The sequence below is a fragment of the Camelus ferus genome, chromosome 5 (genome assembly GCF_009834535.1).
Source record: "Camelus ferus isolate YT-003-E chromosome 5, BCGSAC_Cfer_1.0, whole genome shotgun sequence".
Taxonomy (NCBI): domain Eukaryota; kingdom Metazoa; phylum Chordata; class Mammalia; order Artiodactyla; family Camelidae; genus Camelus; species Camelus ferus.
In genome coordinates this window covers 47694969-47718355 of record NC_045700.1, presented here as the reverse complement: position 1 = coordinate 47718355, position 23387 = coordinate 47694969, and positions in this window count along the sequence as shown.

Below are 23387 nucleotides of genomic sequence, written 5' to 3'. Positions count from 1 at the left end.
ACCTAAATCTGCTGCTTGGCTAATTCATCAGAGTCCCCCAGGACTCACTATTGATCCATAGAAGGAACTTAAAGTCATTTTGTCTGTACTAAGGAAACTAAGGCTCAGAGAAGTGACCTCCCTCAGGTCACAGAGCTGGCTAGTGACAAACCAGGTCTCTTAACTCCTGCTCCCATGCTGTTTCCTTCACATGAAATAATCCATTTTCCCCCTCAAAATCAGGCCCTCCAACGTGCTCCCTGCTCACCACCTATCCTGGAAGCCAGTGGGGTGACCCTGAGCGGGTACAACAGTGTTATAGTGTGTAGCTCCACCAGCCCCTACATATCTGTTCCACAATCTGTCACCAAATCAATGACTTTCATCTTGGGAATCTCTTTCCCTAGTTAAGGGCTGATCTCCTGATGAAGCGGGAGGGGAGGCAGAGCGTGCTGGGATCCCCACCTGGAGGTGAGCGCCCAGCCCTGTCCTGCCCCATGTGGCTTTGTTGATGTGTATGTCAGGGTAGCAGGATGACTTCTTGGAAAATAAGGAGCATCCTTGAACTGGAACAGAGACAAGTAAGTTTTCTTGGGGGGTGGGGTGGGGATTATGGACTGAAAATGGAAGCAAAAATTATTCAGAGCTAATCCCTATGTTTTTTTTTTTTCTTCTCTGGTTTTCAGAACTGGGATTTTACTAAATTGGAAGTAATTAACAATTAAATCAGATGGGAAGAAGTTTTGAGGCTGAGGTGGGAGGTAGCTGGTTTGGGCTCCAGTCACTGTGGACCACGATGCCAATCCTGGGGTAGAGGGGACCAGGCAGAGGAGCTCAGGAGGCTGCCTCCTTGCCCACCGCCCGAGCTCTCCCCACACATCCTAACAACTGGGACTTGCCCTGAAGCCTAAGTCCTCCTGCTCCTAGTTCTCAGTCCACTGTTCTCCGGGCCATACCCGCCCCTGCTACTACTTGAGGTCTAGCCCTACTCCAGTCCTCCAACAGCCACAGCCACAGAGGTCTATCTCCTCCACTTGAGTTCTTCAACTTCACTCCCCCAGTCACTCCCCATGCTGCCAGGAAGCCCCAGAGGGAGCCAGGAGTGGAGAAGAATGCTGGGCTTGGCTCCTGCCATCCCCCAAAACAGACTCAGAGGGTCACCCCTGCACGCTCAGCCCACCACCCCTCCCCGACCCCAACCTGGAAAGAACAGAATAGCAGCTGAGCCAACTCATGGTTTCCTCCTCCCTCTGTGGCCAGGCGGCATCCCAAGTGATTGTTTCAAAGGCCCAGGGAGAGAGCTGAGCTCATAAGCTCCGGCCTCTCCCTACCCCAAAGCTTGGGGCTGCCAGCACCTGGAGGAGCTGCTCAAATCCATGGGAAGCACTGGGAGGAGGCCAGGGCCCTCAGTCAGTCAGGTCAGTGCTCCCCAGTAATCAACCCACAAGTTCTGCAGCATCTGGACTCCTCTGGCCAGGGCAGGTGGTGGGAGAGCCTCCTTCCAATGGCCTTTGGCAGCTGAGTCAGCAAGAGGCACAAGACCTGCTGCAGGGCAGAAGGGCCGGTGGCGGCTGGGCTTCAGTGATCATCCTTCGTGTGGGCATGAAGCGCCACAGCTCACAGAAAGCTCTCACCTCTTCTCTCCCCTCAGTCCTCACTGTGCCCTGCAGGGTGGAGGTTGCTGTTATCAGTGTTCCCATTGGACAGGGGGGACACGGAGGCTCAGAGGGGAGAGTGTCAGAAGTGTCTCAGCAAACAAAAAGCTGAGCAGCTGCACATGGAAACCATCAACAAAATAAAAAGGCCGCCTACTGAACTGGAGGAAATATTGCAAATCACATGTCTGAAAAGGGGGTGCTATCCAAAAAATATAAAAAATTCATACAACTCAATAGCAAAAAAAACCCAAAACAAAACCTGATTTAAAAATGGGCAGAAGACCTGAATGGACATTTTTCCAAAGAGAGACATAAAGATGGTCAACAGGTATAGGAAAAGATGCTCAAAATCATTCATCTCTGGGGAAATGCAACTCAGAACTACAAGGTGTCACCTCACATCTGTCAGAATGGCTATCATCAAAGGACAAGAACTAGCAAGCATTGCCGGGGGTGTGAAGAAAAGGGGACCCTCACGCACCACTGGTGGGAGTGTGAATTGGTGCAGCCACAATGGAAAACAGTGTGCAGGAGCCTCAGAGAATTAAAAATACAACTACCCTGTGATCCAGCAGTTCCACTTTTGGAATTTATCTGAAGAAATAAAAAACACTAACTGGAAAAGATATTTGTACCCCCATGTTCATTGCAGCATTATTTATAATAGCCAGGATATGGACACAACCTACATGTCCATCAGTGGGTGAATGGATACAGAAAATATGATACACACACACACACACACACACACATATTATGTAGCTGTAAAAAAGAATGAAATCTTGCCATTTGAGACAACATGGATGGACCCTGAGGACGTTCTGCTAGGCGAAGTAAGTCAGACAGATAAAGAGAAATATTGAATGATCTCATTTAGATATGGAATCTAAACTACAATAATAATTTAAAAAACCCAAACCAGGCTCATAGATACAGAGAACAGATTGTGGTCACCAGAGGCGAGGATTGGGGGAGGGCAGTGAAATGGGTGCAGGAGTCAAAATGTACAAACTCCCAGCTATTAAAAAAAAAAAGCCGTGGGGATATAATGTACACATGGTGACTACAGTTAATAAAGCTGTATTGCATATTTGAATGTTGCTAAGAGGGTACATCTTACAAGTTCTCACCACAAGAAAAAGTTTTTCTATAACTATGTAAGGTGATGGATGTTACCTAGACTTGTGGTGATCGTTTCACAACATATACAAATATCGAATCATTATGTTGTGGACCTGAAACTAACATAATGTTATATGTTAACTATACCTCATTAAAAAAAAAATTGAAGTAGAGCTGCTCATTGCTTTGTGGTGTCTGGATTATACTCTGAAACAGTAAAGGACCTTAGTGAAAATCTGGTGAAATTGGAATAAAGTCTATCGTTTACTTAACAGTGCTGTACCAATCTTAATTGCTTCGTTTGGACAAGGTACCATGGCTATGCCAACAGTGAGGGAAGCTGGCTGAAGGGGAAGTGGGAACTCTTCGTACTATTACGATGGTCTAATTGTTTGTGTCTTCCCCAAATTCATAGGTTAAAATCCTAATGCCTAGTATGATGGTATTAGGGAGTCAGGCCTTTAGGAGGTACTTCGTCATGAGGGCAGAGCTCTCGTGAAAGAGATTCATTCTCTAATCAAAGAGGCTCCAGAGAGCTAGCTTGCCCCTTCCACCAGGTGAAGACAGAGCAAGAAGTCGGCAGTCTGCAGTCTGCAGCTCTAAAGAGGATCCTCACCAGAACGCACACAACCAGGCGGGCACCCTGATCTCGGACCTCCAGCCTCCAGAGCTGTGAGCAATGAATTTCTGTTGTTTATAAGCCTCCCAGTCTATGGTATTTTGTTATAGCAGCCCAAGCAGATTAAGACTACTATCTTTGCAAATTTTCTGTAAATCTAAAATCACTCAAAAACAAACATTTTATTAAAAAGCAGAGCTGGGAAGGGAGGGGATAAAAAGGAAAAGCCAGAAACAGTACTTGACTTATTTCAACTCAAGTTCAGGATCCTTTCCATGTTTTTCTGCAATTGCTATTGACAAGAATGTGCAGAAATGGAAACCCTTGTGTGTTGCTTTTGAGAAAGCAAAATGGTGTAATCACTCTGGAAAACAGTTTGATGGCTCCCCAAAAAGCTAAACAGAATTACCATATGATCCAGCAATTCCATTTCAAGGTATAAACCCAAAGGAATTCAAAGCACGTACCTGAACAGATACTTGTGCACCCATGTTGACTGCAGTGTTATTCACAAAAGTCGAAAGGTGGAAACAAGCCAAGAGTCCATCAGTGGATGGATGGGTAGGGGTGGGTATAGCTCAGTGGTAGAATGTGTGCTTAGCATGCCTGAGTTCCTGGATTCAATCCCCAGTACTGTCATTAACCAAAAGAAAGAAAAAGAAAAAGAAAGAAAAAGAAAAAGGAAAAGGAAAAGGAAAAGAAAAAAAGGATGAATGGTTAGAGGAAAATGTGATACATACATACAATGAAATAGTATTAAGCCTTAAAAGGGAATGAAATTCTGACACATGCTAAAACATACATGAACCTTGAAAACATTATTCTAAGTGAAATAAAACAGATGCAAAAGGACAAACATTGTCAGATGCCACTTAAATGAGGTATCTGTGGAGCTGGGTGGTGCTCTCTGAAGCCGCTCTGAAGTCCATAAAAACCCCCTGCTCCTGGGCTTTCCATGTGCCTGGAGCTGACTGGCACCCTTAATCCTGACTCCCCACTCCTGGACCCAGGTATGCCTGCATTTCTTCAGGATAAAAACATCTTTCCTTGATGTGTGTTTACCCTAGCAGAACTAACTGCCCCCCAGAAATGGCTAAACTTACAATACCCTAGGCAGATAGGCCTCAATACACATCCTGCCCTTACTGGAGTCATAAATCCTATTACTTAATAGTTCCTGACAAGCCTCACCTCACCTGTAATCAGTTGGGTACCTGTGCACGAGCTGAGCACACAACCCCCCTGTTCACCAACACTTCCCACAAAAGACCCCAGCAACTGCCCCTCGGTGCTCACACGGGCACCTCTCATCTGTGTGGCCCACTGTTGCCTGGAGCAGCCTATCTATTAAACTCTTCCTTTGTTTCTTAAACATTTTTCTTGTCTTCGGTAAATTCTTTTACCACCCACAACACAGGCCCGCTGTGTCCCCCACAATCCCTAGGAGAGTCAAATTCATAGAGACAGAAAGTAGAAATGGTTACCAGGGGCTGAGTGGAGGGCCAAGCCATTGCTTGACGGGTACAGGGTTTCAGTTCTGGATGATGAAAAATTTGTGGAAACAGAGAGCAATGATGGTTGCAAAACCTTGTGAATGTACTTAATACAGCTGAATTGTACACTTAGGGATAATTCAAATGATAAATTTTATGCTATGTGTATTTTACCACAATAAAAAGTGTTTAAAATCACAGACTTCTCCTTTTTCATCCTTGAAAAGAGACTCTGAGTGAGGACTGAGTGAAAATGGGACCCGGATAGAGAAACTAGTTTCCTCTTGGGGGAGATTAATCACCCCCTGTCTACACTCAACCTTAAGGGGGCCTCCTCCAACAAAACCCCAACGTATATCCCCTCAGGAAGTCACTAGGAAGGGTAGAGCAGTGAAACTGTCCCACTTCACATTTAAACCCACTTTTGGGCAAGTGGCCACCTGCCACCCAGGGAGCATATGTGAGGGAACAGCAGTGAGCAGGCTGCGGGGGGGGGGGGGAGGTCTCCTGTCTCTTCCCAATCCTTGGGCACCTCCTCCCCAAGTCTTTCTTAGCCCTCTATCCACGGGTGAAGGCCCTGTTAAGGTAATTTGTAAGAGTACATGTTTTAGCTGGAAAAATAAACCTCTTAAGCAATCTTTATTTTTTGACCATCAATTCAATGCAGTATATAAGCCTGTGTTTCCATTCCCGTTCGCTAGCCCTTTGCACTTACTGCTTTGTTTTCTTCTATACCTGTCTGACATCAAGTCCTAGCTTGGAATCTCCCCGAAAGACACAGACTGTATTTGTGTTTATATTCCCAGGTATTAGCCAGGTAGGTGCTCAAGAAACTGTATTGAATAAATGATAGAAGAAGCAAATGCGTGGTCAGTCAAGCAAATGAAATTGTGTTTACAGCCTCTCGTTCTTGCACTGACAATCTATCATGATGTCATTGGTCTAAACAAATGCCTACGGCTTCAGCTGTACCATCTGAATCTCTTACACACCATGTTTGTTAACACGATCACTATAGGCTTTCAGCCTGAGAACAGGCATAGTTCTAGGACAGCCAGGTCTGTAAGCACTTCTTACACACCCGAGACACCTACTTCCACTGTGACTGGCATGCACGGCTAACACCTTCCCTTGCTGTAGAGACCCTCCCAGTGGCCTTTGCCTCCAGAAAACCTTCCCCACCACTGGCTGATCAAACCCTTTTTGAGTTTCCTTATCCCACATACTGGGCCTGAAGACCTCCCGGGACGTTTGCTTCTCTTGTTACTTTATGGATATTAATCTTCTGTCGTCAACAAGACTGTCCCTCCTGAAGAAGGCAGTCAGGGTCCTGCTACTTTTGTGTCCTGCGGGATCTTGGACAAACTACATAACGCTCCTGAGTCTCAGAGTAAGAAATGTGGACAGTGACGTCCTCCCCATCCCTCCATGGGGGAAGTGCCAATGACACTCTGAAGTGCTCCTAAATTAATACCCTCCAGAGCAAAGATTATGTCCCTAACTGCTTTATGTCTCCATCAAGCCCGGGAGAGGCTGAGTAGCTATTATAAGTCCACAAATATTTGTTGAATTGAATTTTTTTCTCCATTACATTTTTAATTGAGATATAATTCATCTACCATAAAATTCACCATTTGAAAGTATACAATTCAGTGGCTTTAGTGCACTCACAGAGCTATGCAGCCATCACCATTCCATAATTCCAGAATATTTTCATCACCCCCATCTCCACTACATTTGACTTTTAATGAATCAGAGTACACTTTGACTACCTCTCAATAAACAGAATTGTTCTATTTTATAATCACTAATAGTATTTACTACGTGTCAGGCACTATTCTGGGCACTTTATAAAGAATAAACCCTATGTGGGAGGTCTCATATCGGCATCAGCATCATTCCATGTTACTGATCAAGAAACTGAGACATGGAGGGGACAGGAATCTTGCCCAAGAACACACAGCTAGAAACGGCAGAGCTGAGATTTGAACCCAAGACACCTGAGTCCACACTCCTCACAACTCCTGCTACCTCTAAACCAGAGCATTAAGATTTAACAGCCAACCAACCAGAAAGAAGCAAACACATAACCCTGAAGCATTAAGAGCCCATTTTTTTCCTCCTTTATTTATCAGTCACCCTTGGCTGTGGGTTTTTTTTTTTCCTAAGCATGAATGAAGAACCCACCACTGGCCCTGGGCTGGGCTCTGTAAGTGACACAAAAATCAAGAAGACCTAGTCCTTGTCCTCCAGGAGTGAACAGTATGAAACAACAACACAGGGAGAAGGTGATATAGAAACTCGGACATTCAGACACGGAAGAGTGTGGCCGCTGGTGGTGGCAGAAAGCTGGGACATTGTTCCAAAAGGAATCATAAATAATGAAATAGTTCTGGGAAGTCCAGAGGGATTGTTTCCTTTCCTTAGGATGAAATTCAGATTTCTTAACATAGGTGAATTTGGTTGTGAACTGGGTAAATGGTCTTTTACTTTAAGCGCTTTCTATTATTTCATTCTAGGTAGTTAAGAACACATTGATCTCTGTTTACCTTAATAATACCACTTCCCATAATTAAATTAGCTATACACTGTCATTTTGAGGGCTGTTTTTAAACAACAGCACACACTTTATTTGATAGAAATGATGTCTCTGAAAAATAGTGTGTAGATATGATTTGAGGAATTCGTTGTTTTTTTTTAATATACAGTATATACTAGTAAACTTGCTATGGGAAAAAATCTGTAAAGAATCCTTTAGCAAGGTAAGAAGTCCTTTGAAATCGTACACACAATTACTTGCTAATTTTCCCTCTGAGCTCTGATTACCGTAAATATCAGGCATTCATTTCAAGAGACACTTGAATTTTGGCTGCTTTGTAATCTACACTTTGTAGCTCTTTGCAAAAGAAGTTGCACAGCCTAAGTTTGAAGTCCTGGACTCAACTAACATCTCCACTAGACTTTGATCCTAATGAAACCCTGGAGAACTTTAAGTGACTGTTACCTCAGATTCGTTGCCCACATATGAGGTCGTAAGGCATTTTTATAAGCAAAGCTCCCATTACTGAGAAACCCTGGGTTTATTTAGGGCTCTGAAGAACATTCCAGTCTGGTCTAGTGTATTTGTTTATAAAACATTTTAAATACCATATATTTTTTCCTACTAATCATTTAATTTAGGAGAAATTCCTTTCAGGAAATAATGCACCATCAATAATAATTTTACTGTATTGTGATAGGAAATTTTTGGTTGGTGAGCTATTTTGGGAAAGGGTGATTAAACCGCACAACATACTACACTGTAATTTGAGAAAAAACGGGCAAACCTAGAGAAATGCTATTTAAAATAAACTAGGCAGCAGCTCCCTCTTGTGCTGAAAAATAAGTACTGCAGCCACTGAATTAGAGTGTGAGCATCATAAAGCTTGCTTCAACAAAGACGTTTCCCCAAATGTTTTAAGTGCAAGAAAAACATAATGCTTAGTAACTCTTTATTTTAACTAGCACACCCACCACAATGAATGTTTAATTAATCATTCAAACATTTATTAAGCACTTACTGAGTACGGGGACCTAGACACTAGGGTGATCACACAGTTGCTGCCCCCAAGGTGCTCACAGAGTTCGGCCCACCTAGATGTCACCTTTCTCATAATGTTTCTGCGGCTGTGACCTCTGCCTGCTCTCAACTTCTCCCTTTCTCCTCAGCCCCCACCTGAGACTGAATCATCTCCTGCCACTCCCCTACTGTCCTCTCTTTATCACAGTCAGTCATTTTCTTCTCGCCCTGCTGGATTGTAACCTCTCTGAAGGCAGAGTCCAGATCTGACCCACTCTTAGTTTTCCCACAGCCCCTCAGTCCGCGTCTGCCCAGTCTGTATTCAAAGGCACACCTGTTCAATTTAATCCAACTAAATTAGAAAGCAACAGAGCTAATTAAAAACAGGTTCTGATGGAAAATGTCTTTCAGCTGCTTTGTACACGTAACTTTCAGAAATGGAGCAGCTGGCCATGGTTTTGTTGCTGCCAAAATGCACGTTCAGATTTTCGCATCAATTTCTGTACTAATAATAAGAACACAAGTGTGTACAGCATGGACGGACTTGGAGGGCATTATGCTAAGTGTAATAAGTCAGGCAGAGAAAGACAAATACTGTAAGATACCACTTACATGTGGAATCTAAAAAAATACAACAAACTAGTGAATGTAACAGAAAGAGACAGACTCACAGACTTAGAGAAGGAACTAGTGGCTACCAGAGGGGAGATGGAAGAGGGAGGGGCAAGATGGAGGTGGAAGATTAACAGGCACAAACTAGCAGGTATAAAATAAGCTACAAGGATGTATTGTACAACATGGGGAATATAGCCAATAATTTATAGTCACTATAAATGGAGAATAACCTTTAAAAATTTGTGAATCACCGTATTGTATACCTGTAACATATAATATTGTATATCAACTATACTGCAATTTAAAAAATATGACATTATAAAATAAATACATAAATAAAAAACGGTTAAAAAAAAAAAAAAGGACACCAGTGGAAGGTAAGATTTATTCTACCCTAGAATCCATGGTGTCAGAAAGAGTTTGCTCCATCACCTTCCTGCCTGTCGTGAAAGGATACAGGAGTGCATCCTGGGGTTCCTGTGGGCACCATGTCAGGTACCTGAATGTGAGTGCTTGCCTTGGCCTAGCCACCTAGGGTGGCCAATGTTTTAACTCAGTGGTTCTCAGACTTTGGGATTTCATGTAAGAGTAAAATATCTTAAAGAAAAAAATTTCAGGGACTGACATGAGGTTGCCAATATCTTTTTTTAATGAAAAAAATTTTTTGGCAATATCTTATTTTGCTAACTATGAATAGTTTTTAAATCATCATTTATTATGATCTTCCTTTTATGAAAAAAAAATTTTAACACCAAAAGTAGGACAGTCATAATCTCAGAATAGAGAAGTTTTTTCTATTGAATATATTTAATTCCAGTTCTGGACCACACACTTGGATCAAAAAATTGGAGAAAGAACGTGGAGGATGGAAATGCGGCCACACACCTCACCCCCATCCTCTGCCCACCTTTCTCCTCTCTTGGCTTCAGAGCTTCTTCTCATTTGATAATTTCCTCACTCAGATTTGCCTTGCCATATGTGAGAATGAGCAAGAAATATCCCTGGGGAACAAGGACTAAAGTGGAAACCAGCTGACCCCAAAACCCAAATGAGGGGATTGTCAAATGAAAAGGAATTCTGAATTCAATAGACGAGAAAGGTGGGCAGAAGATGAGGGTCAGGTGTGTATCCTTGTGTCCACCCTTCACTTTCTCTCTCCAATTTCTTAGTCCAAGTGGTGCTCTGGAGAGCACGGGATGGCCTTGTATGGATCACGGGGAAGAAGGGGAAAGAGAGGAGAAAGAATTGACCCCACTTGCTGGGACGGCATTTCTCTTCTCTCCTGACCACAAGGTAAACAGCACAGAGTAAGAGCTTGCAGCTGTCTTGTGTTTTGCTTTCTTGAAAGGCTTTCAAATAGTCTATTCTACTTGATCATCACAAAACCAAGCCATATGATGTCCGGAAGGGCCTGAGGGTGGAACCCTCTCACTCCCAATCCAGGACTCAGATTAGAGAGAGAAAAGACTCTCTGTTGCTCCTCTTACAACAGAGAGAGAGAGAGAGAGAGAGAGAGAGAGAGAGAGAGTGTGTGTGTGTGTGTGTGTGTGTGTGTGTGTGTGTGTGTGTGTCTGTGTGTGTACAGGGGCTTAACCCAGATTCAATGTCTGTGAAAAGACTCTCTGTTGCTCCTCTCACAACAGACTGTGTGTGTGTGTGTGTGTGTGTGTGTGTGTGTGTGTGTGTGTGTGTGTGTGTGTGTGTGTGTGTGTGTGTGTGTATGTACGTACGTACAGGGGCTTAACCCAGATTCACTGTCTGTGGGCAGCAGTGGGAAGGAAACCTATTGAGAAGTACTGGAGACCTCAAATAGCTTGCATCCCTCATGTCACTCCTTCAATTGTCTTAAATACCTCGCAGAGGGAGCCCCTCAGTGAGGGGCCAAAGGGGTCAATAGCCCCCCGAGGCGAGGCCCCAGCCAAAAGGCCAGCCTTCCCAGGACTCTTCTGCAAAAATGACAGCCTTGGTGCTCACATTGGTCTCAGCTCTGCAGAGTCTGGGGAGAGCCCTGCCACCAACAAGCAGGTGTCCTCTGAGTCATCCAGGAACTAAGGTGGAGCCCTGGCCCTGGCCCTGGCAGCCCCTCCCCAGCCCCCCTCCCTCCCTCCCTCAGCCTGGTGTGCGCGTGGCTGTGGTTCATCTCCGTCCTTCTCTTACGATCTTTTCTCCCACCAATGGGAGAGAGAAAGCTCTCAAATCAGCTTTGAGCTAAAAAGAGAGCAAATGAAGAAAAAGACCTGCTAATCTTCAACTCTGAACATTCTGGGTAAGTAGCATGCTGAGAATATCAGGATTGAGGGAGACACTCAAAACTTTACGCCAGTTACCAGTGACTGTCCCCCTGCCTTTAGGGCATTCAAAGTGCAACTCGTCACCTCACCCTGAGCTTTTCAAGCTCCTCTTCATCTTCCTCCCAGAGGGCTCATTCCATCCTTAATCTCTTAAACCTCCATGCCCTGAAAGGGTCCAAGGTTGTCTCCAAGATCAGCATGTCTTAGTCATCTTTCCCTCCGGTTTCCCGGGAACTTCCCTTACCTTCTGCCATTCCCCTCACTCTCACTTGGTCTCTCTTCCCCCTTCTCCCAAGGCCAGCCCCAAAAGAACCCCAGTGACTACTGGGGGAAAGAACCAATGCTACAGTTTATTTCTAAGAGGCAAGACCCTTTCATGGCATTGGCTGTGACAGAGTTTTACCTTTATGACCTAACTTCCTGTGATTCGAGGCTCTGAAGTTACCAGACAAGGTACAGTATATCCAGTTAAATTTGAATTTCAGATAAACAACTGACTTTTCAGTATAAGTACATTCCATGCAATATTTCAGACCCCGTGTTACAACGTGATTTCTTTTGTGTCATGATTCCTACTCATCTAGTGTGAAATTCATAGGATTTAAGCTACATTAAGTCATTCAAGATGAAGTCACAGTGGCCAACATGACCTTCCATGTTAGTTGATTTGAAACATCTGGTATAGGACTGTGGTGTCTTAGTGCTATAAATAAATTGTGTTACTTTACATAAAGAAATTATTTGGTAATGTCCACAGAAAAACTTCACTGGAACAGAAGGAGCAACTATAGAAACAAGACCCCCTGAGATGCAGCCCTTACTTCCTTCTGGCAGAATCCTGAAAATGAGACCACTGAGTCCAGTGACTTGAAAGTTCTTTGCTGGAGGCCCTGGCTCTGAGCTGCTGAGAGCTGCTCCGGGGGTGATGCCTGAGGCCCTGTTGGAGCAGAGGTTGACTTCCCACTCACACTTGTCAGAAGACCTGTTACTGGACCAGAGACCACTGCCCTACTAAAATGCCTCCTCCCCAAACTTCTCCTAGGAGTGGATCACTACCCACCCTCATTTTCTCCCTATTTTGACTAACCTGTGTTGTGTGTTCATTGTATGCAATGAACCCAGTGATTCATGATGGAATATTGGCTATGTTTCCTTTATTTCCAACCCCATGGTTCTCACCAGGCCTCCACTGGGCACTGTGACTCAGCCTTTCTTTGCTAAATCTGGCAAACCCATCTTAAACAGATGTAACAATAGCAGTGACATACCACTCACTGAACACCTAGTATGTGTCCTTTAACAAGGGAGACATGTGCCACTTTGTCAGGGACAGTGCCACCAGGCTGGCCGTCCTGTGGAACTACCCACAGCCCCTGTTCATGCACTCAGGTATCTGCACTGTCATGCACTTTGGATACTTACAAAGCATGTTTCCTTTTTAATTCCCATGACAACCCTACACAAGGAGTTTCTATGACCTTCATTTTGCAGACAAGGCAATTGATTTTCAGGAAGATGAAATAACTAGCTTCACATTATACAGGAAGCAAGGAGGTAGCAGTGTCAGGGTTCCGGCACTGTCTGCTCCACTCAAGGCCCTTCTTGGGCCAGATGCTGCCGCTCTTAGGAGGAAGGACGCGGAGCCAGGGTGAACAGAATTCCCAACTTCCACAGGGCTCACTTCCTTGACCAGTCACGGCCCCCCCGGGACATGGAATCAAAACTGTGCCCACCTTCATTGCAAGTAATTTTTCTCCAAGCAAGGGGCTCCCTCCTCCCCAGTTTAACTGAAGTAAATGAAAGGTTCTCCACTGACTCTGCAGAGAGAAGCCACCTGGGGTTTGGGGAGACTGTTTATACATTAAAAGGACACACTTCTCTTGGTGACACCAGAGTCACTGAGAGAAACTGAGAATAGGGTGTTAGAGGCAACAATGAGATAGGATAACACAGCTGTCTTTCCTTCATTTGGCACAGCTCAGGTTAGCAGGCCCAGGACAGACAGACATGAGGCTGGGTTTCCCCTTTGGTCATTATGTTCATACTTACAGTATATTTCCGTCCTTTATTCACATAGTGCCCCAAGCATGTGTGCTCACTATGTGGAGGCAAAATGCTAGACATTCCACAAACTTGCCAGTGAGCTAGAGAGAGGAGGCCCTGCCCTCACGGGGCTTAGGGTCTAGTGGGGAATCCAGGTGAGTTGCCTGGGGAGGGGTCAGGCTGGTTTACCCCCCTGGCCCTGCCTGCTCTCTCTCCTTGGAAGGGTTTGGGTCCTGTCCTCCCTGGTACCCAGGTTCTAGCCCAGAGAGCTCCTGCCCCCCGATGGCTGAGCAGCAAGAGGCCTTGAGCTCCTCTGGGTCAGGGACACACCTGAGCCCCCAGGGTGAACGCTAATCAATATGTCTCCATTGATAAAGCCAAGCGCTAGCCTCTGCCTGTCCCTTGGCTGCACAACTCAATGCTCCAGCATCCCCAAGAGTGAGGCACAGTCTTTGGTCCAATTTGAATAGAGGGGACACTGGGACTTGGAACTGACAGGTGGCCAACCAGGTCGCACAGGCAGACCTTGCTCCAGGCCAGGGTGCCAGAACGGGAAACTGGCAGCCTGGTTCCTGCTGAACCATGACCCCAAGTGCAAGGGTCCGGGAGGGGTGAGAGAGCAGAGAGAGCAAATCCTGATGAACACTTACCATGTGCAGGCACCACCCTAGGCACTCGGCATATGTGATGTCATTTAACCACCACCTGGGCCCTGTGAGCCAGGGTTTTACAGATGACAACAGAAGCACAGGGAGATTGAGGACCCTGTCCACAGTGACATGGAGAGCTGAGTGGTAGATACTGCAGTGCTTCTATGTCCGTGCTTCCCCAACTTGAACACGCATGTGAATTACCTGAGGATTTTGCTAGCCTGCAGGTCTACACTCAGTAGGTCTGGGGTTGGCCCCAAACCTTCCATTGCTCACCAGCTCCCACGTGATGCCAAAGCGGCTGACCCATGGGGCACATTTTGAGCAGAAAGGCTTTATGCTACCCTGCTTCTTGGTAGTTCAGCTGCCTTTTTACTCTCAATGAGGCTTTTCCAAATGGCTCAGTGTGTCAGTAATAACTTTAGCTAATTTCTGTTGAGTGCTTACTCTGTATCAGGCCCTGTATTAAGAGCTTCCTGCGGATTAGCTAATTGTTTAAATGAAGTAGGATACAATTAATGTCCCATTTTACACTTGAGGAAACTGAGGTGCGCAGAATTTAAAGAACTTGCTCAAGGTCACAAAGCCAGCAAGTGGCAGTGCTGGTCCCATTTGTTCTTGCAGCATGCCTGGGAAGCAGGGAAGGGGAGCTTTGCTGGCCCTTTCTATATGTGGAGAATACAAAGGTGAAGAGATTGTTCAATGTTTTAAAGCAAGGCCTGGGATCCATCTGGTTCTTATAACACAAAATCCAATGCATTTTCCCTCTCCCCCAACCGAACCATGAGCAAACAATTCCAGTAAGAGATTCTTCCTTCAGACAGATCTGAGGGAGTCCTTAACCAATCCATCATCATCCCCCAGGGACTCGAAAGAACTTCCCTAGCTCAGCTGTCTCCCATTTCAAAGTCCATTATGCTGGTTAGAATCCCTGGAGGTCTGCAGCATCTCAGGGAAGTAATCAGAAGCCTCCAGGACTCCTGGAAAGGCCCTCCCGTTGCAGACCAGAGGGCATCTTTCCAGGGTTACTTATCTCTAGGTTTAATCAGCGGTGCCAGGTGTGTCAGGCCCAAGACCTGATGTGAACTTTCAGTGACTTTGTGCAAAACTCACAGGTCGTGGTTGTTTTCCCTCTGGGCCCATCATTCCTCAGCCCCGCTCCCCTCTCCTTTCAGTCTTGTGCCCCTCCCATCTTTATTACGCCCTCTCCTCTTTTCCAACTTGCTTTCCATGAAAGGATCCTTTGCATTCTAAACTGATGACTGATAATGTTTAAACAATTTATCAATTTTGCCAGGTGCTGGGAGTGGGAATGGAGGATTTAGAGATTCAAAAGATTTCTGCCCTAGGGGAGGTTACAGCTTAGTAGGGTAACAGATACAGGAAGAATTTCAGTAGAAAGAAGTAACTTCTCAGATGTAGGCACCTCAAAGGCACTATGGGAGCCCAGAGACCTTACCAGAGGAGATGCTATCACAGGTGAATTCTGAAGATGGGGCAGCCAGTGGGAAGGCATTCCAAGCACCCGGAAGAGCATGAGCTAAAGCACAGAGGCATGAAATAGCTCAGACATGCGGGAGCAGTTCTATACTCGGGGGCATAATACGTAAAGCAACGAGTGGCCAAGGACAAGACTGGAGAATAAAACAGGAGGAATGTCAAGAAAGTCCCCAAATGCCACATCAAGGGGCTTGGACTTGCTTCCCCAGATAGTGGTTCTCAAATCACACCTCGGGGTCCATTTTGGAAGCCAAACATGGACAGCCGTCTGAGCTCCCACCCTGCAGACCCCTGCTCTTCCACCCAGGCAGCTCTGCTTGGTTGGCTTTCCATATTTGGTGTTCTGCAGAATCTTGTGTGACATAAGAGTTCTACGGTCAAAAGACAAGGGCCGCCACTGCTGTACCTGACGGGGCACCATCTCAGAGGAACTCGAGGCTTCAGGGATTAGGGAGAGGCTGCATTTGGGGTTTTCTCCGGTTGACGTATGGCCCAGAAGTACTCTCTCCAGGCCAGAAAGTGGCCATTTCATTTCCTAATTCGAGCTGCTTCCTTCTTCCCACGCAGCTGAGCCACCTCACCCCTCCCCAAACCGGCCCCTCCGAGGAAGTCCAGCCCACAGGGACTTAGCACTCCAGTGACCCTTGATACGAAGCTCTACAGGTTTGACGGGCCCCTCGGTGCTGCCAGCACTGACCTTGCTGATGAAATCTATCCATTTTAAAGCGTTGCTGGGCCTCCCCAGGCTCACAATGACTTACCTCCTGGATTAGCAGCCCGCTTAAGTCAGACTCATCTTCCCCTCCTGCCAGAGGACCTGGCCCTTCCAGGGCACCACGCCTGCCTCCCCGGCCTGCCTGTCACTTGGTCAGGTCATGAATATTCCGGTTCTTTTCTACTCTCCAGAAGCCAAGTCCCTCAGCCCCTAAACATGGCTGCTGTTCTGCAGAACCCCTCACTGCAGGCCGCCCGCCCACCCGGCTGGTACCGCCCCCGTCCCAGGAGGGCGGCCTCAGTAATTCACCCTCCAGCACCGCCTACCAAAGAGTGCTCAAGCCCCGCCTCCCGCCAGAGACCCACTGAGCCACTTAAAGCCAACTTTCGCAGCGGGAAAGCATTAGAGAGCAACAAGTATTTTGCATATGCATAGTATCAATAAAAATGTTTGGGGATACAACACCCCCTCATAAATGGATCATGATTTACTTACAGATTATAATTACATATGCCTGTAATAATCCATTATCATACACAAAATAAATGAAAGCAAATCAGAGAGAAATAGTACCTTTTAAATGTTTTATATATTAATGGTACCAAAATTTCTGCTCTCACTTAAAAATGCAATGAACATATTTTCTAAGAGGACTGTAATTGAATACGCTTCATTTAAAAAAAATTAATAGACTATTTTGAGGGGCAGTTTTAGGTTTACAGAAAAATTAAGCAGGAAGTACAAAGAGTTCCAATATACCCGCTCAAAACCTTCCCTTCCCCAGTGCCCCCGATTAGTAAGAGCTCGTATAAGTGTGGTACTTTTGTTATAAAATGATGGGCCAATATTGATACCTTATTATTAACTAAAGTCCATAGTTCACATGGACTCTTTGTACATTCTATGGACTTTGATAAATGTTTAAGGACATGAATCCACCATTACAGTATCATACACAGTAATTTTATGGCCCTAGAGTCTCCCTGCGCTCCACCTAGTCATCCCTCCTCCATACCCCCATCCCGGGAAGCCATAAATCTTTTTACTGCTCTATTTTTTTTCTTTTTACAACTTTGGTTTAACTCTTTGTGTCAAATTGGATTCGAAGGTCCAATTCTAGGTTCACCGCTTGCTTTTGAACCACCTGTCTGGTATAGCAGGTGAAAAGGCCTCAGGACAGCTAGTGGCTCTGGACGAGAAAGGCAGGCACTGGGCACTCTTACAGGGAATTAGTAATTTTTTCACTCTCATTCACCTGTTCTGTGAAGGGCTTTATTGAAATTCAGCTGGTAAATTTTTCTGTTCCCTTTGATCAATAATTTATTCTTGCAAGCTTATTAGAATCTGATGCATTTTATGATTTTCACAAAGGGCGTAGATGCCCTCCTCCTTCTAAAATACTTTGACTGGAAGATTTTTAAACAGATCCAAAATTCTTCTCCAAGTTTCTAAAGTAAATAGATAGAAGGGTTTTTAGAGATAATAAACTTGGTTAAAAAAAAACACAGGATGACTAAAATACTTCTAAACACCTATTTTCAAAAATACTCTTTCTAGAGTACAAATTTCTTTCAAAGACTGTTTCTTTCACACCATTAAAATGTCACTTCACTTTAAAGGGCTAGATTAAAAGAACTTATTTTTTTCTAAACAATTGAATAGGCAGCACACTGCTAACAGCCATTTATCATCATAGAAAAGAGGAGCAAATTTAGAACACTTACCTTTTTGAAAAAGGAGAGTATATACGTTTGAAGTTTTAAAAGGTTTCAAGTTTAGTAACATCTGTAAATACTTTAACACAGATAATAAATTTTTGGAAATTGCAGCTTTTCAGAGTCAATCCCATCTCATAGATTCTGTTTACTAATTTTCGTACTGCTTTTTTGATATGTTTTATATTTTTATATGTATTTAACTTTTGTGATTTTAAATACCCTACTGCAGAAGGTTGAGTTCATCACTCTCCTGGATCTCTGACATATGGGGTCCCTGACATATTCTCATTCTTCAAAATACTCTCGCGATATTTTAGCAAGTGCCCTCCTCACCTTTCAGAGCATTGCCTTCCAGATCAATCATATTTTAACAGCATCTTCAATAAAGCATTTTTTAAAAATATCGATCTGCTTCAACAAGTAAATTCAGCCTTCCCTACCCCCTTCGAGCATCCTCCACTTCCACAGGTGTAAAGCATAGAACAACTGTTCCAGCCCACCCTGGCTTCCCCGGGGACGGCCAGTGAGTGCTGAGACTGGGAAGAAAAAGCCCCACCCTGGAGTCCTGGAGCTCACCCCATTTCCCAGTTACGGTATTAGGGTTCGGTTCCACTTCTCCCTGGTCCTCCAACTGCACTACCTTATTTCACTGAAGTTAGGTGCCTAGATCCTTGTTATGGGAGAACAATGTTTGGAAAACCTTTTGCCTTTGGAGGCCCTTAAGGTCTCAGCAGGCACCTGCACTGGTACCTGACCAACGAAGCAAGGTTTAATGATTCATCAGAGCTGTCAGAACAAATGCCTTTCTTTTTTTCTTATTGAAGTATAGTTGATTTACAATGTTGTGTTAGTTCCTAGTGTACAGTATAGTGATTCAGTCACATATGTATATGAATATACATATTCCTTTTCATCAAAGGTTATTACAGGATATTGAGTATAGTTCCTTGTGCTATACCACAGGACTTTGTTATTTATCTATTTTATATACAGTATTACATATCTGTTAATCCCAAACTCCTAATTTATCCCTCCTCTCCTCCCCTTGGTAACCATAAGTTTGTTTTCTATGTCTGTGAGTCTGTTTCTGTTTTGTAAATAAGTTCATTTGTCTCATTTTTTTAGATTCTGTATATAAGTGATGTCATATGATATTTGATATTTGTCTTTCTCTGTCTGACTTATTTCACTTAGTATGATAATCTCTAGGTCTATCTATGTTGCTGCCAGTGGCATTATTTCATGCTTTTTAATGGCTGAGTAGTATGCCTTTGTATAGATATATATACCACATCTTCTTTATCCAGTCATCTGTTGGTGGCCATTTAGGTTGCTCCCATGTCTTGGCTATTGTAAATAGTGCTGATGTATACATTGGGGTGCATGTATCTTTTCAAATTGGAGGGGAAAAAAATACCTTTCATGTTATTAAGTCCATTCCCCACATAAGTAAACCTTACAGCCCAAGTGAGCTTCCTGAGACACTTACTCAGGGGGGACCTACCCGCCAGCTATGAGTTTAAATCCTTGTACCCTCCTCACTGGTCCCGATGGAAGTTTCTGTAGGGGAACCAGAAACCAGCAGTTGGATCAAACTCCTCTGGAATTGTGCTCCCGCCACCACCCCTCCCTGACCCCTAGGCTGGGAACTCAGGATTAGCTGCCTTTCAGTTCCTCTTTTATGTGAAGAGACCACGGTGTCAGGTCCCTGGGAAACATCCTGTTAGTGGACAGCTGTGCCTGCCTGTGCTGGCTATTCTCCATTTGCCCCTCCGGCCCTGGGAGGCTGACCTGTGTGGGTTTCCTTGTCCTCTGGCTCAGACTGGGCTCACATGCTAGTGACATTGGCAAGAGATGAGTAAAGTCAGGGTATTTTTTCCTCCTGTCTCACCCTGGAGTCACCATGGCTTGGCGCCATTCTTCTTTTGAAGTTCACAGCTCTTACCAGCAGCCTTCTCCTGGAGCTGAAACCACCCTCTGCCACTCTGTCCCCTCTAGGTTCCCTGCTTTCCTGCCCTGGAGCATGGCGCCGGCCCCGTTCCTTTTCCTAAGCACCTTTGTAAACAATTCCTTTATTAAGCTTTCCAAAATTATCTCATATGAGAAGATTTCTGATTCCTGATGGGAACTGCCTGCTATACTGTCCAAACAGCAGCTTTGGTGTAAATGCCACTTTTTGGTTCTTGATGTGATGCTGAGTCAAATAGGAAAATGAGTGTGAGTAATCATGATGATGATGACGACAGTAATAATAATTAACTTCTCTTGAGTGCTTACTAAGATTCAGACACCATGTGTATTCTTTTACAAGCATTAACTCATTTGAACCCCACAACACTTTCATGAGGAGAGTGGTCAGTAGCCTCTAAGATGACTCCAATGACCCCTGCCTACTGATAATTCACATCCTGGTATTACACCTTCACCCTAAGTGTTGGCTGGATTTAGTGACTTGCTTCTACTGACCAGAATATGGCAGAGCAATGGGATGTCACCTTCAAGATTAGGTCAAGAAAAGGCTTCCATCTTGGGTGCTGCCTGTTGCTCACTCCCTGAGGGAAAACCATTGCTATGGTGTGGGCTGTCCTGTGGAGACACTCATGTGGCAATGAACTGTTATATTTAGCCAACAGCCAGTGAGTGAACTCGAAATTGAATCCTCCTCCAATCAAGCGTTAACATGACTGCAGCCCTGGCTGGCACTTTGCCTGCAACCTTGTGAGAGACCCAAAGCCCAAAACACCCAGCTAAGCTTCACCCAGATTCCTAACCCATAGAAATGATGAGATAATAAATGTGTGTTGTTTTAAGTCATTAAGTTTTGAAGTAATTTGTTACACAGCCACTGATAACTAATACAAAGAGGTGCCATTATTACCTTCACTTTAGAGACACAGAAACTAAGGCTGAGCCACTTGCCCCAGGTCTTGCAGTTAGGAAATAAAAGAGCCAAGACAAATTGATGGAGAGGCCATGCCCTTAAATATTACTCTTATGGTAATAAGAGTAATATTTACTCTTTACTCTTTCATCATACTGATGAAAGTCTGATGAAAGTCTATGAAGGGAATTGAATTGTTTATAAGGATTAGCTATTCCATTTCTTGTGTACTGTCATTGGAAGTATAAACTGATACTCACATTTTGGAGAGCAATTTGACAGTAACTATCAAAAGATGCAAACACTTCCGCTCCGCAATTCCACTTCTAGGATACTAACTTCCTAGGATGTACATAGGTGCATGAGTATTTAAGAACACAAATATGTATTGTGTATTCTTTAAAGGGAAATAACTGGAAGTAACATAAATGTCCACTAATAGGGGATTTGGTTTAATTATGATACATCATATAGTGAAAGACTATGTAGCTATTAAAAAGAATGAAGCAGATTTATCTTTAGGGAAATGGGAAGATAAACCTAGACGACTTTAGTAAGTGGTATTCTAGGATGGACCCAAGATTTCTACCCCTGGGTGTACACATACTTTTTTTCTAAGTTGTTCAGTTAGGCATTGATGTAGACACTGCTATAAAGGGATTTTGTAGATGTAATTAAAGCCCCAAATGAGTTGAGTTTAAGATAGATTATGCTTGATGGCCCTAACGTAATCAGCTGAGCTTTTAAAAAGGGCTGAGCCTTTCCTGACAAGAGACACTGGAAGTGTGAGAGGGATTCAGTGTGAGAAGATTTCTCCATTGGTGGCTTTGAAGATGGAGGAGGCTACATAGCGAGGAATGCAGGTGGCCTCTAGGAGCTGAGAGCAGCCCCTTGGTGACAGCCAGCACGGAAATGGGTACCCCTGTCCTACTATCAAAAGGAACTTAATTATGCTCATAATGACCTGAATGAGCTTAGAAGGGATTTTCCACAAAACCTGCAGAGAAGTACTCAGCCTGGCTGAAACCTTGATTTCAGCCTGTGATGCCTTAAACAGGGCACCCAAACATGCCATGTCCAGACCTCTGACCTACAGAACCATGAACTAATAAATGGATGTTGTTTTAAGCTGCTAAATTTATGGTAGTTTGTTACATAGCAACAGAAAACCAATGCAATAGATTATTTAGTAGGGAAAAAAAGGCAAATTAAAGAAGAAAATGCATAGTATGGTCCCATTTATTTGGCTTTCATAAATATTTGTTGATTTTAAAAAAAGAACAAAGATATTTAGGGAAAAACATGGAGAAGAATATATATCCTACTTTTACAGTGGCCATCACTGGAGAATGGGATTGCAGGAGTCTTTAGCCTTCTCTACCTATGCTTATGGAATACCAGGATGGTTTAGAATGAGAATATATATTTTAATAAGGAAAGAAGATGATAAAGATTGCCAACATTTAATAAATTTGATAGCCCAGACTAAGATTTAAATTCATCATATTTTACACTTACTACTGTCTAAAGGGTTTTTTTGAATCAGGTGTGGTACAAATAAAGAAAATATTCGGCTCTCAAGAACTCAGTCTTTTCAGTTCTGGAGATGGGTAAACCCATTATATATGGGTGCAAAGCAACCAACCAGACTCTTTTCTCCGCACATACACCCTGATTCTCGGTGGCTTTCTCTGACCTAGCCTGCTACTCTTGTCCCACATAGCATTCCATGTTCTCCCTGCATTAATTCAGAAGGGAGAACCCAAATTGCTTGTTACTATAGAGCCTTTAACCTGATCTACCTGAACCCCAACAGTTCTCTTCAAAGATAAATATATTTTCTTCTTTTGTTATTTGGCACCAAGGAAGCTGGATGCTAGTCAATTCAGGCCATTCACATCGGTAGACGCTCAGAGGTGGAGCAAATACAAGAAATAAGGTCAAGAGATGGTATGCATAGTAGTCAGACTACGGGTATTAATGTTAAAATAATCTGGATTCTGATGTTTACAAGCTGAGTGATCTTGGGCAGGTCATCTAGTCTCTTCAAGTCACAGTTTCCTCGTCTCTAAAATGGGAACAAATATCTATTTCACCAATTTGCATATGAGATACTATATGTAAAAGGACCTAGCCTAGTGCTTGGCACACAAGTGTCCAGTGGTAATGAGTATCAAGAATGTACTAGGTGCTGGGAATACTGTGGTGAATCATTTTCCTTCACATGGGGAGCGGTGAGGAGATATGCATTTAAGTAATTGCAATAAGGAAGTAATTGGTATTAGAGGGGAAGTTCTAAGGCACCTTAGGGCTAGTTTAGAGGTTAGGGTGAGTCCCAAAATGGTAACTATGAAATGGAAAACACGTATATGTAATTAATAATGTTGTGCTCTGAGAAATTTGTCTTAATTTTGCCAATCTCAGTGTCCTTCTACCTCCCTTCCTTCTCCTTTCCCAAGATCATTATATTTCTAGGCTAGCTTCGACTTCAAGCAGCATTCAAGAAGCCATTTTTTCTTAATTCACTCATATCAAAGTGTCCAT